This window comes from Canis lupus, chromosome 23 (genome assembly GCF_003254725.2).
Source record: "Canis lupus dingo isolate Sandy chromosome 23, ASM325472v2, whole genome shotgun sequence".
NCBI classification, from domain to species: Eukaryota; Metazoa; Chordata; class Mammalia; order Carnivora; family Canidae; genus Canis; species Canis lupus.
In genome coordinates, this window is record NC_064265.1 from 50,005,047 (window position 1) to 50,023,911 (window position 18,865).

At 44.0% G+C, this 18,865-nt stretch overlaps 1 protein-coding gene and 1 long non-coding RNA gene across 5 annotated transcripts in view; both read left to right on the top strand.

Annotated features, from left to right (window-relative positions):
• Positions 1 to 18,865, top strand: part of KCNAB1 (potassium voltage-gated channel subfamily A regulatory beta subunit 1) — a 359,570-nt gene that overhangs the window by 151,566 nt on the left and 189,139 nt on the right. The window lies entirely within an intron of this gene.
• Positions 6,925 to 18,195, top strand: LOC112652492 (uncharacterized). The gene is made up of 4 exons (XR_003131503.3): positions 6,925 to 7,235; positions 14,799 to 14,907; positions 17,696 to 17,845; positions 18,023 to 18,195. It is a non-coding gene; the product is annotated as an uncharacterized LOC112652492 (long non-coding RNA).

Here is an 18,865-nt window from a genome sequence, read left to right on the forward strand (position 1 = left end):
TGCCATCTTGGTTGAGTCACATACCACATCAAAGCCTCTTTTTTTTTTTTTCTGCGATCTATAAAAGGGAAATGATAATAGTACATTATTCAGAGCAGAAAATAGATGGTGCACTACGAGCAATCGAGAGCCTTTACTAAGGGCCTAATGACAAGAGTGTAGGCAGGATTAAGAGCACTCAAAGAAGGGCAGTAAAGCATCCTGGGGATAGCAAAGCTGCTCCATGTCCGAAGGGATGAGGAGGGGGAGTGGTTACTGGAAGTGGACCAGAGTGTGGGGACTATGGGAGAGGGCCCCTCATAGGAGCTGGGATAATAGAAAAATAAGGCCAACACAGGGTCCCAAAGGACACACCCAGACTTCACTTTGATCCCCCTCTGGGAACTCGACAGAAGCCAGGAGACCTTGGGAACTCCAAAGATGACATCCGGAAAGGTCAGCCTCATGGTGCAGGGTGCTGTTGAGGAAGATGGAGAGTGGACCTGGAGGGGCAAATGGAAAAGGAACTGCAGAAGGGCCATGTTACAGGGTAGCCCTGGGGGTTATACAAGACAAGGCAGGTAACCTGCTGCACCCAGGGCCTAGAACATAACGACTCCTCAATGTTATTGGAATTATTTTTTTTTGTTATTCTCATTAATATCTGGTGCAGCTTCAGAGAGACCTTTCTAGAAACTTGACAGAATAGAACCTAGTGTGATCTGGGGCCTAGAATGAGAATTCTGCTTTGAGATGGGGATAGGTGTGTTAGACACTAGAAATATAATCCCAGGCACATCCAGGACTAATTCGTAGGATGAAAAAGGAACATTTATGTGTACATTTTAACATTGTGTCTGGTGACAGTGTAATTAAGATTGTGGCAAGGTTTCCATTGTGTCATGCTATTTTTCAAGCTTTTATAACTTGGCTATAAATTTTTGCTCTGGTGGAAACTTGGCTTACTATGTCTCAGCTTTTAGATGTAGATTTTTACAGAGCAAGATGACCTTTTAATTGTCTTTCACTTGAGTAATGGAATATAGACGTGTGCGCCGTGGGTGTAGGTAGGTGTGTGTCTACCCATTAATGTGTGGTAATAGCCTTGGTGTACTGTCTCCCTTCCTCCCTACCTTGTTCCCTACCTTGATACCATTAACCCTGCGACTTAATAAGGAAATTACTCAAAAAGATGACTCATCTGCTCTTGCATTTAAGGAAGAAGAAAGAGCAAACGAACAAGAAAAGAAAGGAGGAGGGAAAAGAATGGTTTGGGTACAGATAACTTATAATAACCTTGCAAATAATTTTTTAGTGTCTACCAGCCCACGTAGTTTTCACAAAGCCTGTTCCCATTGGAGCTGAAACACATAACCATTACTCCGCGCCCACACCCCTCCTTGGATTCACTGCACAGGAGAGCAACGACGCGGTTAGTAAATAATGGTGCAGAGCCCACGGAGGACTTTCCAGAATCTTGTGGAAGTGACATGCTAATTTCCATCCAACTGCTGAACTACAGTCTTAGGTAGTTAAATATTGAAGATCCCTAACATATATGCACCCCTGGTTATTTGCAAAGCTGTTTTGCACCCGGGATGAGGAGCCTGCCAGGAGAGCAGTGACACAGGGAGGCAGAGAGCCGGGTGGAGATGAAGGAGATGCGGACCCTGTTGGCTGTACTTCTTTCTTCCTAAAGGAGGAGTCGGCCAAGGGAGAGATAGTGGGTTTTAGAGGGAGAGAGGACAGAGGCCGTTTCCTGTGTTACATACACCCACAGCCCCGCTTATAGAATTTGTGACCATATTAAGACGTAGGTTTTCTGTCACACGCTTGGAAATACTGTTTTCATTTTACGTGGCATAGACTTTATAATGATGACTATTAGGAAGGCAGGACTCTGAGAGGTCGCTTGGTCCGAGCATCCAAGCGTAGTTGCCCACAGGCTCCGGCAGGCAAAGTGAGCACCTGGCTGGGCCCTCCCCAAGCCCACAGAGGCAGAAGCCAGGTCCCAGTCTGAAGATGCAACTGCTCTTCACAAAAGTCCTTGCTGTTGAGATACAGGAGCCTCGTGTTGCTGAGTCTTCCAGGGAAGAGAAGCTGGGAATCTTCTAGACTGTCAACTCAAGGAGGCCACAGATCTTTAGCCTCTTTCGTGTATCACTATGAGTCCAGTGCCTAGACGAGTGGATGGCACACACTGAGCACTCAGTATTTGTTGAGTGAATGCATGTGAAAAAGCAAGCAGGCGGCAAATAGATTTTTATTGCCCTGGTTTGATGGAAAGGGGGACAGGAGTACCCATCCCTATGTAGACTGAACAAAACTGATTTCAGAGCTGGGTATAATTCATTACGGGATGCTCTTTGCCATCTAGGGTCTAATCCAAGTTGTCTATGCTACTTGCAGGAAGCTGGGGTCCCAAAATAGTAATGGGGTCCCACAGCTGGTGAATGCAGTCAATAAGCCAGTGAAACAACCTCCACCTTCTAATTCCCCATCTAGAGCTTTTTCCTGCTTCGTACCTTGCCACTGCTTCAAAAACAAATACAAAATCAACAACAGCAACAACAAAGCTAAATAAGTCAGGTTTCTGTATAAAAAGCCAAAGGGTAGCCAAGAGCTTTGAGATTAGAAGACAAGTTACAAGAGCAATAGGGGAGTTTGGAAATACGCAGGAGGAACCCTTTCAGCGGCTCCTCCACAGTCAGCCTGCCGGTGAAACAACGGTCTCCTGGCCCACGTTTTGCCGTCAGAGCCTAGAGTCCAGGTTATGCTGTAGGAACGAACAGCCCCAAGGCTCAGCAGCTTCAGCCACAAGCTTTATTTCTTGCTCACATTGCATTTTTTCATGGGTCAGCCGGGGGTTCAGCTTGGGGGTCCTTACCCTGGGGCCCCAAGCTCACAGACGGTCATCCCTGGGACCTTGTCCATTGCTCTGATAAACCAATGGAGTGTGGCAAGTGGTACAGCGGCTTCTGAGCTTCTGCCCAGAAGCAATCCCTGTCACCTCTGCTGGCACCCAAGCTTAAAAGAGCGCTAAGGAGCAATCCTACCCTCATCACAAGGCTTGGGGTGCAGGGGTCAGAAGTTCTGGTGGACCGCATGCGACTTGACGTAGCACAGCTGGAGAGCCCTGAGGAAGAGGCCCCCTCGCACAGCACTCACTTATGCCTACATGTTTATCTCTCACACATAAGCCAGTGAAACGAAAACTAAATGTTCCACTCGTCAACATTTCCTATTGCATATTCTCTTAAAATCTGTTTCTTCTTCATTTTTTAAAGATTTGTCAGAGAGAGAGAAAGAAATCTTCCAGCAGACTCCCAACCCCTGAGGTTGGAGCCTGACACAGGGCTCGATCCCACAACCCTGAGATCATGACCCGAACTGAAATCAAGAGTCAACTGCTCAACCAAACCAAGTGAGCCACCCAGGTGCCCATGATCTGTATTTTTTTTAATTATTTATTTATTTATTTATGATAGTCACACACACACAGAGAGAGAGAGAGAGGCAGAGACATAGGCAGAGGGAGAAGCAGGCTCCATGCACCGGGAGCCCGACATGGGATTCGATCCCAGGTCTCCAGGATCGCGCCCTGGGCCAAAGGCAGGCGCCAAACCGCTGCGCCACCCAGGGATCCCTTTTTTTTTTTTTTTTAATCTTGTTCCAAATCCCCCGGTAAATCAAGTGGAAGGAAACACACAGCCTAGAAACGGCTCAACTATGGGTACCATGTGTTCTAGATTTCCAATTAAGCATGCAGTCTGTCTTGATGGCATAGTTTTGACGTTGATGCTAAGGCTCTGCCACACTGTGAGCATCCTTATACATCCAGGTGACTGGCCACCTCCCTCAAGGCGGGAGCAGAACGGGCCCTGCTCCAGGTAATGAGAAGTATGTTCACAGATACCAAACGCCCTTCCCACAGACTGCGGGGTCTCCAGGCCCTGACACGGTGCTGTGCGGCAGAGGGACGGGCCCGGACCCTGAACCGCAGGTGACCCCGCTGCGGCCCTGCTGCACTGACACTGGCCAGCAAAGCTGCGGTCGGCCGGCACCTGGACACAGTAGGGCTGCCCCTGATCTAGGCTGGCGGTTTGCTCTCCTTGGTCTAAACTGCAAGCTCCTGGAGGGCAGGAACTTTCCCTTTAACAAAAACAAAGAAATAAAAGGTTTACTTATTTTTTTTTTAATATTAAAAACTTGACAGTAACTATTGTGAGCCTGACTTCGTGTACAAAGGAGTATGGCAATTAAGATGAACTCCTTAACAAAATCTGATTATCCTATTATAAATATGTACTATGGGTTGCTCCAGAAGGTATTCCCAAAGATTTGAATTTACTGAATGAGCAGACGGATGGATGAATGGATGGACAGATGGGTGGATGGATGGTGCAAGCATTGGTATGTACTCTAACGTGCTGAAAAGAGGTCAGGAAATGCTGTTTTCTTCCTCAAAGTAGGTTTTATTTAAGGATGCCTTTTTTTTTTTTTTTTTTCTCTTTTCTCCCTGAGCTCGAGAAAGTGGTGAGGAGGGTCCACGCAGGTTCTGGGTGTTCTTACCTGGGGACAACCTGCAGTCTTTTGCCATTTTCCCACAGAGAATACTTGGGAGATCACGGAGAAGACCTAGAAGGTGGGAGGCCACCCAGCAGGATTGTGAGCAGTGCTGGCTGCGCGTGGGGGGAAGGGCTGCGGGCCAAGCCCCCAAAAGTAGCTGGAAGAGTTCTCCCTCCTCCCTCTGTCCTTACTGCCCGGGGGCTGCTCTATAAACACCCTCCAGGGGGGTTGGGAAGTGGGCTGGAAGTTCTCCTCCCTCTTCCATGTGCTCCAGAAGCCCCAGGCTGGAGGCAGGTAGAAGGGGGTCAGCGCAGAGGCTGGCCGGGGAGGGGAGCATTTCCCAGGCTTCCTTGCCTTCAGCACACCCGTCTCCTTTTCTTCAAGTGAAAGCAAATATCCTTTAGAGTGATTGTTTGTGTGGTGGGCATGGGTTTGGTTAAGATTTCAGAATTCCCCCTCTGGGAAATGGCTGGTGTTTGGAGAGGCAAAGGCAGTGGACATGCTGGAGTGTGAGAGCCGCTCACACCCAGGGAAACGGCCATGTGAGCAAGCCCAGAGCCCCTTTTCTGGGCACCGTGCATCATATTGGCTGCTTATATCCTCACACGTGCCCGGAGGCATTCTCTCCCATTTTAGAGATGAGCGAACTGAGCTACAGGGAGACGAGCTTGGTCACGGCCAGAAACCAGCAAGTGACGGTGTCTGGACACGGATAGCCTGGCACGAGTGCTCTGTCATTATACTACGCTTCCTCCCCTACACCCTTGTTACCTTTTCCTTCTCGTCTTCCTTTGCAAATGTTTAAATTTCAGAACAAAGACGTCTGTAGGCTATTCTGGGAACCCACATACCTTTTGCACCATTTATAACATTTGTTTTTATAGCAAAACGCATTCTGAGTTCTAAACAGCCAGCTTGCAAATAAACTTTGGAGCCTCGCTCTATTTATAAGCGGGATTATTTTTTGAGTTTTAAATTTCAGGTAGTGGAAATGATATTTTAAAGGGACCAGAAAGCCTGGTTCCAGGAAGTCAAGGACCTCTGACCTATCCTAAAATTAAAAATAGTGGAGGCACGTGTTACGTGTCAATTATGTTCCAAAGTCAGCAGGTAAGGAGAAAGACAGGTGTAGCCAAAATTACCCTTGAAAATCATCTGGGAACATTCCACGTTGGAGGCCACGGGGTGTAGAAGTCAGCCCGTGGTCAGGGCCGTGAGCGTGAGGATCGCTTAAGCCCAGGGAGGTGCTTGCTGTGCGTCAGCCACAGGTCCCTCGGAGGGAACACCAGACTCTCCACCTTGTCTCATCCCGAACAGTCCTTGGCTGAAGGAAATCACCAACAGAACAGCTTGAGTTATTTTTCCTCCTTTCCCTTCTCTGACTCAGTACCTCTTATTGACTTTGAGTTTGTTGAGTGAACGTTTGATGCGACTGAACTCAAAATACACATAGTGAGGCGGGATGCCGAACCACTCAGGCCTGCAGGATGCTCTTTAAAGCTTCACACGAGCATTCTCACCCACCTCTCGAGAGCACTTTGAGGGAACCACAGGATCCCAAGAGAATTCCCACCAGAAACGCGACATTCAGGAGCAGGAGTTCCGGGGCTCCTCAAAGGCTCCTGGTGTCCCCGCGTCACCTCCTTCCTGAGGCTGCTGCCTTCGCTCACGGCGGGCCCAGCGTGCTCCAGGGACACGTTATGCTGTCGCGGAGGCTGCTTCGCTTACGACATCTCAGCTCTCCTTTTATTAAAAGATGATGCTATGATGTGCCAAGAGGAAGCCCATGGGTCTGGCGTTTTCCCAAGAGGTCGAATTGGCGTGAACTGGCTGTGCCTGCGAACCGGCCGCCCTTGTGCCCTGGTCACCAGGTCCCTGGGCGCTCTGGCCGGCTCTCCCTCTACCGTTTGACTCCTGAATCCCTAATTTTTCATGATTTGGGACTCATGTAGGAAATGACTCCCATAGGAAATGAGTTCTTCCCCCCCTCCCCCAACCCCACCCCACACTGCTGTGTGCAGATGAGCGACTGGTTACCACGAAGATCCTTGAAGTAAGATGACAGGTATTAAAGACAAAGACTGGAGTGGGTTGGAATTACCTAAAACTGTGGCACTTCTATTCTGTTGGTATCTGGGGGGTGAAAATAACCCTCTTCCTCACCACACCCTTCTCTAACCGGTGTACACAGATGTGTATTTATTTACATCATTAGAGTAGAACCACAAGTCCTTTAAAACTGTGAAAATGTCTAACAGTCCTTCATGTGCTTGGTTCATCTGTCTACACTGACCACCTCCCTTCCTAAATCTATTTTTCAGCCATTAAAAATAGCATTAGAGAAGTATTTTTAAAACCAATCCCTTGATCCTGTGTGAGATTTGTGTCATTCTGAAGAAAGAATTTGAGGTGTTTCTTTTGTGTGGTTGGAGGTTAAGTTGCCATGGTAATGGCTTATTGTGAAATACCCAGAGAAGTGCATTAGGAACATTGCATGTGGCAACTCCACCTCGGTTCCTGTTATAATAGCCTAGGCAGACCTTGACTTTCTTGGTCCCAAGCAATCTTTCCATACTTTTATAATAACAGGAATTTGCATTTCTACCCCAAGGCTGCCTTTTTCAATACCTCCTGCTGCTTTTAGAACAACCAGAAAGAGAATCATTATGGAAATGGCTTCATATCAGGTATTATAAAGAAACAAAGTTCTTGTGATTTTTTTTACAGCGTTTCAAACATGTAGAGCATTTTCTTTTTAATTCCTTCACTTATGTGTTATTACTGCTTCTTAAAGCCGAGGAACCTCATATAGAACAATTGTCAAAAACTGGAACAATTTATTTCGCATTTTTTAACATTTGCTCTCAGGATAACACTGTGTTTTAGGAAAATACATGAAGAGTTGGGTGTGCTTTTAGGGCCTTGTCAGAAATGTGAGTCAGAATTAGTAGGAAAATAAAAGCCAAACTCTAGATGCTGCTATGTCAGCATCTTTTTGAGCTGAATGGGTAGGCAAGTATTTTCATTTAAATAATTCAAGTTCATCCTGTCCTTAGCAACAGCTTGGCTCTCTCAAGCCTGTGGTCGGCCAAGCCCTATTTTCTAAATTGATCTATATTGCAAGGCACTTTAATTAGGAAGCAAAATAGATAAGTACAAAACGATTTCATTTGACTCTGTTCTAGAATTTCTATCCATCTATAACATCCACAAATGTTGCCCATATCTGCTTCCCACGAATTAGTGACATTTTCGTGATTTTGATGAACAGGTTCTTCAGAGGATGCCATAGTTCTTCATGCACTCATCATTCAGTAGGTATTGAGCACCTGCTCGGTGCCAAGGATGATAACTTGATGCCATACACTCACCTGGCTGACAGTTTTCCCACTGGTACCATACGGGAGCCAGCTGTCCAAGGGCACCCCTGTTTCCCAGGGCTCTGCTAGCTTGGGGACTTTGTTTCACAGCCATAGCCATGTTATGATGGTTCTTTGTTGCAATATTATTCATTCATTCAACTGACGTTTATTGGGCCAAAGTCTCCACCATGCACCAGGGATGTAAAGGCAAGAGTTAATTCCTGCCCTGAGAGGTTTATTCCAGGCCCTTCCTCGAGAGTGAGGGCCAGAGGAGCTTGTTTTTTTTGTTGACCCCACTGCAACCCTGCTTAGACGGTCTTCAAACACCTCCTTCTCTGCATTTCCCTCCTCCCCTTTCTCTTCCAAGCGAGGGCTTATGAGACTTCAGTCCCTAACATTACGGAACTGAGTTCCAGTTGCCATGTGAGCCCAAGGGTGCGAGGATGACAATCCTCATTCATTGAGGATTTGTTCTGTGCTGCATGTGCTATGAAGCACTTCATACATATATTGTTTTATTTAATCTTCACACAACTGTATGAGGTAGATACTATTATTGCAGTCTTACAGATGAGGAAACTGAGGCTCAGAGGAGCTATTCTGGTATCTTTTAGGTAGACAAGTAGAAAAATCTAAGACCCAAACCCAGTCTAGTGCCTTTTAATTTTTCCTGTACGTCAATAATTACTCTACAGCAACTTACGAGTCTTGTTCTAGTTATGTCCATTTTTATTTATAAACTGCAATATACATGCCACTATTTTTATTGTTAGACTTTACTGAGAAGCATATGTCTCTCACAAGTCTCTTTCAAAATAAATGTGACTCATAGGCCAAGAAGAAATGGATACTATTATTTAATGTGTTTCAGAAACATTTAGAAATTAATTTCCTTGGTTTCCTTTGAATACTTGTTTCATGTTAAAAAAATAAATTTTATATATTAAGAAATGCAAATTTTGTATTTTAAAATAGTGCTGTTTCTACATTAAGGAATGTAAAGGCTTTAGCATAACATGAAAGCCTAAGATGTGTCCTGTGCCTTTGGCTGCATTCAAGTTTTTCTCTTTGGTTTCTAGCAATTTTATTATACTTAAGGATGATTTTCTTTGTATTTATCTTGCTTGGAGTTTGCTGACCTTCTTGAATCTGTAAATTGATGTCTTCACCAAATTAAAATCCTAATACCAACTCCTAGAGTTGGTAAGCACTGAGCAGCAGAGCCTGAATTTTATTAATAACTGCGAGCTAATTAAGTTAATTGCACAAAACAAAGGGCTCACTTGCTTCGGCTCAAGTAAGATGAGGTTTACTGTTCAGATACCCATAATGTGATAGACCAGGAATGACAAGCCTCACAGGACTCCAAGGAAACCAAGGAACAGCCAAGTCTCCTCTGAGTAGATACCAGGCAGCTCTAGAAACCTCAGAAACGGGAGCTGGTGCAGCATCCCCAGTGGTGGGGGCTTCTCCACCAGTCAGACGTAGCTACCCCTGGGTGTCTGCTGCCTACTTCTAGATCTCGGACTTCATTTCTTTCTTCTCTTGTGTGTGTGTGTGTGTGTGTGTGTGCACCTAGCAGATTGGACCTGCCTATTCAAAACCTAGAACTCCTAACTCTCTTCGCGGTGACATTTCTATAGATCTTCTCAGCTCCAGTGCTGCCTGCTGGCAACCTTGTTTTCTCAGTGTCTCCAGCTAGAAGGGCTGTGAAAGAGCATCAGATAGGTCCAGCTTCTGGCCGTTAGCTCAGTTCTGGCAGAGTCCTTGACACCGAGAAGAAATGCCTTCTCGAACACTGGCACGAACGAAGAGCTCTCAGTGCCCGTAGGGACGTGCCCGTTCTGGTCCCAGCAAGCTTTCAGGGTGCAGGGGCGGTAGCAGCAGGGAATGGGATCCTCATGATGATGACGACTTTCTCCCTGCTGCTTCAGTGAGGTCACGAGTGTGACATTTTCCATGAAAGGGAACCGGAGGCCTGGGTGGGCCCATGATGGACACGTCTAGTTTATTCTGGACACTTATTTCCATATGTGAAACTCCAAAGATGTCCCCAGAACACTGTCAGTGACAGTTGTATAGGCTGGGCTTTTTAATTGGGGGCCTACAATGTAGACTGGGATATTTTTAACGGATGCTTTTTGGTCTAGTTGCTCTAGCAGTTGCTGAAAGCGGAATGGCTTATTTCTCTCTTTGATTTTTCAATTGTTGCATACATTGTTGAAGGTCTGTTAAGATGTACATACTAATCGCTGTTATGTCCTCCTGATGAATTAACCTTTTTATCATTATAAAATGTGTCACTTTATTTCTGGGAATACTGTTGGTCTTAAAGTCTACTTTATCTTTTATTAACATATTAATATGGCCGCCCCAGCCACCACCACCTTACTGTTGACATTGCATAACTTTTTCTACCCATTTACTTTGAACCTACCTTTATATACCTAGTGCATCTCTTGAAGACAGCATACATTTGGATCTTGCTTTTTCATTCCTTCTAACAAACTCTGCCTTTTCGTCAGGGTGTTTAGTCTATTAACATTTAATGTAATTGTTAATAATATTGGATTTATGTTAGAATTAGGCTTTCTGTTTATCCCTCTGCTCTTTTATCTTTGTTCTTCCTTACTATCTTATTTTGGCATTTTAAAATTGTGTTTTTTAAAGAAATGTATTTTAGTTTACCTATTGTCTTTTTAGTTACATGACTTTTCGTTATCTTTAATAATGGTTTCTCTAGGGAGTATAATATACGTTCCTTAGCTTTTTATAGTTTATTTAGAGTTAAATTTTAACATATATGTTAAATATATGTATTTTAGGGCAACCTGGGTGGCTCAGAGGTTTAGTGCTGCCTTCAGCCCAGGGTGTGATCCTGGAGACCTGGGATCAAGTCCCGTGTGGGGCTCCCTGCATGGAGCCTGCTTCTTTCTCCCTCTGCCTCTCTCTCTCTCTCTCTCTCTCTGTGTCTCATGAATAAATAAAATCTTAAAAATATGTATATATTTTTAATATATGTGTATATAACATAGAAACTTTGCAAATATATAGGTCCATTTACAGGCACCCCACACCATTTAGATTATATATACTTTAGCCCCTTGAGACAATGTTAGAAGTTTTACTTCATAGAGTCCAATGATTTTAAAGAAATTCAGAGGGAAAAAAATCGTCTTTTCTATTTGCCCACATATTTGCCATTTCTAGCACTCTTCATTCTTTCCTAATAATTATTTGTCTGGTATTGTTTTCTTTCTACCTGAAATGCTACTCCTTTAGCATTTCTTTTCTTTTCTTTTCTTTTTTTTTATTTATGATAGGCACACAGTGAGAGAGAGAGGCAGAGACATAGGCAGAGGGAGAAGCAGGCTCCATGCACTGGGAGCCCGACGTGGGACTCGATCCCGGGTCTCCAGGATCGCGCCCTGGGCCAAAGGCAGGCGCCAAACCGCTGCGCCACGCAGGGATCCTCCTTTAGCATTTCTTACACTAAATATCTGATGGGGACAAATTTTGTCTTTTGTCTGAAAAATGTTTTTATTTTGTCTTTTTCCAGGATATAGAATTCTGGATTGAATCCCTCCCAAAACTCCCACCCCCAATAATTTAAAGAGCTTATTCTACAGGTCCCCGGCCTCTACAGTTTCTATTGAGAAGTTAAATGACCTGAACCACTGTTACCATCTTGATAATGTGTCGTGCGTGTCTGGCTACATTCAAATTTTTTCTGTATCTTTGCTTTTTGGGACTTTGACTATAAAATGCGCCTAGGGATGGTTTTCTTTATATTTATCCTATCTAGGGTTTGCTGACCTTCTGTAAATTAATGTCTTCACCAAAAATATGGGAAACTTTCAGTAATTACTTCTTTAATTGTATTCTCTCTCATATTCAATTACATATATGTTAGACCTTTGAATATTATTCCTTAAGTCCTTGGAGGACTGATTATTTTTTAAATCTTTTATTCTTTTTTTTTTTTAATTGGGAAATTTCTATTTATGTGGCTCCAATTTTATTTTTTCCTTCTATCTCCATTCTCAAGAAGAAGGATGGCCATGGCAGAGGATCCAGTGCACATCGGAGTCCTCAAATCCTTGCCATGGCCATCACCACCGCCACCGCCACTGCCCCCACCCCAATTGGCAAGCTTCTGAGCAGCAATGGAGTGAAGCAGAAGGAGGATGTGAAGTGATGCTTCTGAAAATCTACCCATGTAGTGATTATTTTCCCGTAAATTATATTACTTGATTCTGGAATTTGCATCTTTAAAAAAAATACATAGCTTTCATTTGCAAACTAATAGAAACTTCCTTTATATTCATGATGAGCATATTTTCCTTTCCACCCGTGAGCAGAGAGATGGAATTGCTGTTTCAAAATCCTTGCCTGCTAATCCCAATGTCTCAGTCATCTCATGGTCATTCTGTTTGTGTTTTTGTTTGCATTTTTAAATCTTGAGAATGGGTCCTATTTTCTCATTTCTTTGTATGTCGAGTAACTTTGGATTATATTCTGGACATTGTAAGTGTTGTCTGTGGAGATTCTGGATGCTATTCTATTTCTCCATAGGGTTGTTGCTGTTGTTATAGCAGGCACTTAACATAATTGAATTCAGAGTACAAACTCTGTCTCCTGGGCAGCAGCTGCAATCTCATTTCTGAAAGTTTAGTCTCTCCTGGGCCATCTGGAGTCTGCCTTGCAAATGCGTGGTTCAGAGGTCAGCCAGACATTTGGGCAGAATTAATAGACAGAATTTATAGTTCCTCCCTCTGGCTCTCATTTCTGTGATTTCCCTTTTGCTTTCCAGTGGGTGTGGCTGCCCAAACTTTGCCCTCTGATTCTTTAACCCAGAAAGACTACAGTCTTTCTAGCAGAGTCTCAACCACTCCACAGGACATAGATGAAACCTGCTGTCAGGCCAGAAGTCATGAAAATGCAAAATCTATCTGCTTCCATTCCCTTCTTTCAAGTGTCGACTCCCTTCTGTCAAGATCTGAGATTTTATTTTATCCTACTTACCAGCCAATAAATAAGCCTGTCACTATTTCATAGGTCAGAAAGAAGGGCTTTATTACTCCTGGCATAGGAAACATTATTGGTATCCACATGTTGGCATTGATTCCTGCTGGCCCCCAAGTCCCACAACGATGACTCCATGGGCCTGGCCAGATAGAAGCCTGCACACACAGTGGGTTGCATTACAGGACAGGAACACTGGGTTTGGGGAATCTCGTTTATGTTAAACAGTTAAGAAGCCTATTCTTTGAGGGAGACCTTCTATAATCCCACATTTGCTTACTACAAATTCAATTCTGAGTAATGGCTCAGGTTATGAGTGGTCAGGACCTTCTGGCCTAGGCACACCCAGAAAGAAGGTTATGGGTCTATGCCACCTCCCAGTGTACAGGGGCACTTAAGGTCTATGGCAGACTGTTTCTCCTCACAATAAATGTGTCTTTTTTTTTTTTTCATTGTTCTTGGGTGCTTTCAGGTAGTTGTTTTATATTCAGAGTTTATGGTTGTTATCTTCAGGAGGATAATGCTGACAGGAGCTTATTTGACCATTATAGGTAGTGAAATTGGCCACTTTGCCTTTGTAGACCACATATGAATGGTTTGGGAAGAGCCCCACCCAGGCCCAGAGTTCTTACCGTCTTGTGTGGGACACCACCCCAACCTTGCAGTAGGTACATCTTGTTGAGACATCATAAATTTAGTCGTGTGTGAAAGACCAGGTAGCGGACAAGGCCCCAAAGTCCACAGACATGGTCTTTCTGCCCTTCTGCTGTCACATTGCAGTGACTCAGCAGATCTGATGGACTCTCATCTTGGATTTGGTTTAATCAACGGAATTCCTAGGAAGGAAAGTGTCAGGTAGCTGAGGACCTCATCAATTATATTAACAGAAAATCTGCAGGCCTGATAAATGGGGCCTCCATCGACTCAAGCCAATACGAGAGAAGCGTCAGCCCCTTGAGGAAATCCCAGACAGAGTGCAGAGGACGAGAAGACAGATCTGTCTTTGCTGACACCAGCAGAGGAGGAATTGCTGTCATCCTGGAGCTGCTCCGAAGGCAGTCCTCCCGAGGGAAGAGACTGGGGCACATAGAATTATGGAAGAGAGCTGCTTTCTACAACAAACAAAATGAAGAAGCGGATGCATCCTGGATTCATCAGTCCCACCATATTCCTTACCACCTACCAGCATCTGGCTTTATTCTGCTCTCCCTTTCTCAGCAGCTAGAGTGACCCTTTTAAAATTCAAATCACATCATGTCACCAGCTGCTCAAGTCTCCAATGACTCTCCTCACACTGAGAATAAAATCTGAAATCCTATCCTGCCTCTATAAGATCTGGCCTCTGGCAATTTCTCCAGACTCAGTTGTTATCTCCTCATTCACCAGGCTAACAGTGATACGGTCTCCCTTTCCTCAAACACTCCCAGCATGCTCCTGCCTCAGGGCTTTTCCACTTGCTGTTTCTTCCACCTGGAACACTCTCATTCCAGAAATTAGCGTGATTGCCTCACTTCATTCAGTTCTTTGCCCAAATATTACCCCTCCTTTGAGATCTCGTCTGGACAGGCCATCTAAAATAGTAATCACCGTCATTCTCTGTCCTCCTTACCCCATTTATTTTTCTTTATAGCATTTGTCACTATTTGGTATAATATTGTATATTTATTTATTTTTTTTTCTGTTCTCTGTACTAGAACATAAGGTCCTTGAGGGCAGGGTGTTTACAACTCTGTTATTTGACGTATTCCCAGCACCCCAAATAGTGCCTAATACATAATGGGTACTCAACTGATAATTGTAGAATAAAGGAATTACTAAAACTTATTAGCATTAAGAGTAAAAGGAACATTTTTAATGTTGTAGCTCAGACTCCATGCTCCGAAGAGCAGATGAGAAATAATTGACAAGAACAGTGGCCCATGAACTTCTCTAACGTAGAACACTTTCTGAAGTTTATTCTACCAAAGTAAACGTATGTATAAATATGGTAAAGGCAAATGTGAGAGCAATAATAAAATAGCACGTTTCTATGGTAGGGAATCAGCCCACCCACATAGTCAAGATTTGAAGAACAGCGTGGAAGTGTTTTGTGTTAAAATTGAGTACTTTGTTTCCTTCCCAGTAGAAGACTTCGATTCACTTAAGTAGGTGCTAAGTAGTCATGAGTGTACGTGATGACACCTTATGATCCAAATGCCATTTGGAGATACGACTAATTCCAAACATGGATTTATTTTTTTTTTGAACATGGATTTAAAAGCATTTTCTGTTCAATAATGTATTTTTTTAAGTTGATTCTCTAGACAATGAAACAGATTAGGATATTCTTATATGCTAATATTGGCATGATGCCTTGAGAAATATGGTTTTCGGGCAAGACTTAAGATAGAAATACCATTTATGAAACACATGTGTGTGTGTTTGTATATATAAATATAAATGTTGGTGTGTGTGTGTAGTATTGTGTAGTATAGTTGTGGGCTATGTGCCAGATACTGTGGTACAAATGTAGTACTATGGGCTAGACCTGGGATAATATAGGTAAATCACAGCCCCTTTATCAAATAAGAGTTCAATCTAATGTGAGAATTGGAAATATAAACAAATACTTGAAAATCTGGGTCATATGAGATCTAATAGAAAAATATTCAAAGTACAGAGCTGCCAGAGGGAAGGGAGAGGTCATCTCTGTCTTGGCATCAGGAGAGAGGGAGAAGATAAAGATTAAAAAGGTTTGCGGAGATGATTAAGATAGCAAAAGTCGGGGCACCTGGGCAACTCATTCAGTTAAGCATCTGACTCTTGGTTTCAGCTCAGGTCATGATTTCAAGGTCCTGGGATTGAGCCCCAGCTTCAGGCTCCACACTCAGCATGGAGTCTGCTTGGGATTCCCTCTCTTCCCCCTTTCTGCCCCTCCTGTTCATGCTCTCTCTGTAGAAATAAAAATCTTTAAAAAATAAAAAGAAAGATAGCAAAGGTGGCAGGCATACCAGGTAGGCAGCTCCCTTTCTTCCCACTCACCTTTCTTTGAATTCTGGTCTCTTTCCCATATCTTTGACATCTCCCTTTGGCACCCACTCAGCACCTGGCTTCCCCAATTTAGCATAACTCTTCTCTTTGCCTCTTATGTCAGGTGGGTTCTCAAGCTGTGTTGCTGCTGACTCCATGGGGTTCTGTTGTCTGCACCCACCCACCACCCCAAAGCTCTAGCCCAACAGTCAGCATCCCTTCCTATACATACTTTCCCATGCTTCACAGCAGAGGTGAAAATTTAGACAAGGATGACCTGGACAAAGTAACGAAGGCCCAAAAAATGCGTGTGGAAGGAGTTGCTCGATGTTTGAAATGAGACAGCAGGCAGGAGACCAAAGCAATGATCCATGAGGCCAGGCAGTTGTGGCAGATTATGAAGGACATGGTACACCATGAAAAGAGTGTAAGCTTTCTTGTGGAGGCAGTGAAGTGCTATGGTTTGCTGTTGAGGAGGAACTACACCACTTGGAGGTTGGATTGAAGGAATAAGCAGTTTTCCAGGACAAACTACAAGGAGACAACTATTTCTGTGGACACTGATCTATTAACACAGCCCAAACCCACAAGACTTCCCAACTATCATATCTCACTGTTGGCACATATTACTATTATGTTTAGGTCTTCTAAGGAATTTGGTGTCCCTTTACTATTTCACTGGGCCACCTCTATCTTGTAGCTGTGACATTATTAAATGTAACTGGAAGACATCATTAGTATTGAACTGAGTTTCATGAAGTTAGTCTCAGCCCATTGTTACGGCCAGTCTGTCTTTCCTAGCCGTGGGCCAACTACAAACTCGGGAATCACGTCTTCTGTTCTCGGCAATGGAATTGTTGAACAGAATGCAGTACAGTACGAAGCTGTGTCGCACAGCATTAACGATCTCCTCCCAGGGAGAAATTGATCTAGAATTCAAAATGCTTCCAGCAGGTTGTTCAGTCAGCTACAAAATCACTTGATTCCACAGCCCATCTGGTGAGTGTCTGCCTTGTTGGAATGGAGGTGTTTGATATTTACACCGTTTGCCTAATCTCCCAATCTAGATATCTAGTCTGTCTAGAGTATCTAGTATCTAAATGGTGAATGAATCTACCTTTGTATATTATCCAAATTTTCTACTGTGGGTCTTTTCCAGGTAGGAAGTTATGGTGAGATTTCAACAAATTCACTTTTGCTGCCCTTTCTTTTTGCTGGTGACCACTTTGCATGCAGCCAGTCAACTTGAGCTTTCCAATATTTCACGGGAATTTTGGAACCAGAAATGAAATTAAGGATCAAAAAGTCAAAAGACGGGAAAAAGTTTCAAGTGCCTCAAGACCAAACAGAGTTAGTCCCCATTCTCCATACCTCTTCCCTCTTTCCCCCTGGTATGGAAAGGGGAAGGAGAATGTGAAGAGAATTAGGTGCTGGAGGTGGGGAACATGTCCCCTGCCAACAATCATAGGTCAAATCAAGAAGGGGATGGAGATAACTGAATGTTACCTTTGGGGATCTGAGAGGAGAGGGAACCAGGAACCTGCTGCCCAGCGGGAGCTCTGGAAGAAAGCTGCTTTGCAGAGAGGCTATGTGCACCCAGGGGCATGGGATGAGGATGGTGTGGGCACACACGGCCTTCTGTAACTCCCTCCAGGGAGAGGGTGAGAGCAGTTGAACACTCCCAGTGTCCCAAGTAAAATGGGAATTTAGCTGAGAAAGCATTGAAGGGTGAAGTCCTCTTACTTTCACAGATGGAGAAGAGACCACTCGATAGAAGACAGTAGAAGGACCAGACCAGAGACTCTTAGCAGATGTGGACATAGAGGCAACTGTCCTTTAATTACCTTAAGTCTATTCTACATTTCAAGGGAGTCCAGACCAGGCTATATTAAGATGGAGAGGTAAATACCTTTCCTCATTCAACGGTGGCCTTTGTATAAACCCAGAGCTTGTAATTCACCCCAGGGGAAGAGAAGGGAAGGGAGGGGAATCCTTAATGAGACCAAGGTGTGTTTTTTTTGTTTTTGTTTTTGTTTTTGAGACCAGGTTTTAATTACAAAATGACTTTGATATCTTAGAAATGTCATTGTCGGGATCCCTGGGTGGCGCAGCGGTTTGGCGCCTGCCTTTGGCCCAGGGCGCGATTCTGGAGACCCGGGATCGAATCCCACGTCAGGCTTCCGGTGCATGGAGCCTGCTTCTCCCTCTGCCTGTGTCTCTGCCTCTCTCTCTCTCTCTCTCTCTCTCTCTCTGTGACTATCATAAATAAATAAAAAAAAATTAAAAAAAAAAAAAGAAATGTCATTGTCTTTCCCCAAATATAATTAGATTAAGGTTTCTGAAAATGAGACCCTGAGATAGGTACAGGAAAAATTTAAAACTCGCTTTCTTGCAAACCATATCCTATCTGCCACACTTTCATAGTAAAACAATAAGTGAGAAAATAGGACTAGCTTTGTATGCTTATCCATGCTAGTGGCTGAGTTATCCCCTCTGTCTCTGCTAAGTGCATATCACCAGCCCTGAGGCATCATCAGACTTACCATGTAAAGTTTCCAGGGCCCATTTGTTCTTACTTTAAGAAATCAGGGCAGTCTTTGCCTGTCTCTGCCCTTCAGGCACTTCTGTTCATCATGGTTTCTCCCGGACCCTTGACTGGTTCTAGAGTCTGGGTCTCTCAACTCATAGATGATGACCCAGAAGTCTTTCAGAGTTGGGTTTTTTGTTTTGTTTGTTTTTTTTTAAATAGCCACAAGGATTGCTTTATATTTGCCCCCAATGCTGGGTCTTAGTTCCACTTTGAATCATTTCTGTTGACATTTTCACCTTGAGAACATTGTCCTCACTGGAAGAAGATGGGCTCAAAAGGACAGCTGAGGCGGTGTGGCTTCCAGCTGTCAGCAGCCACAACACATCACCTG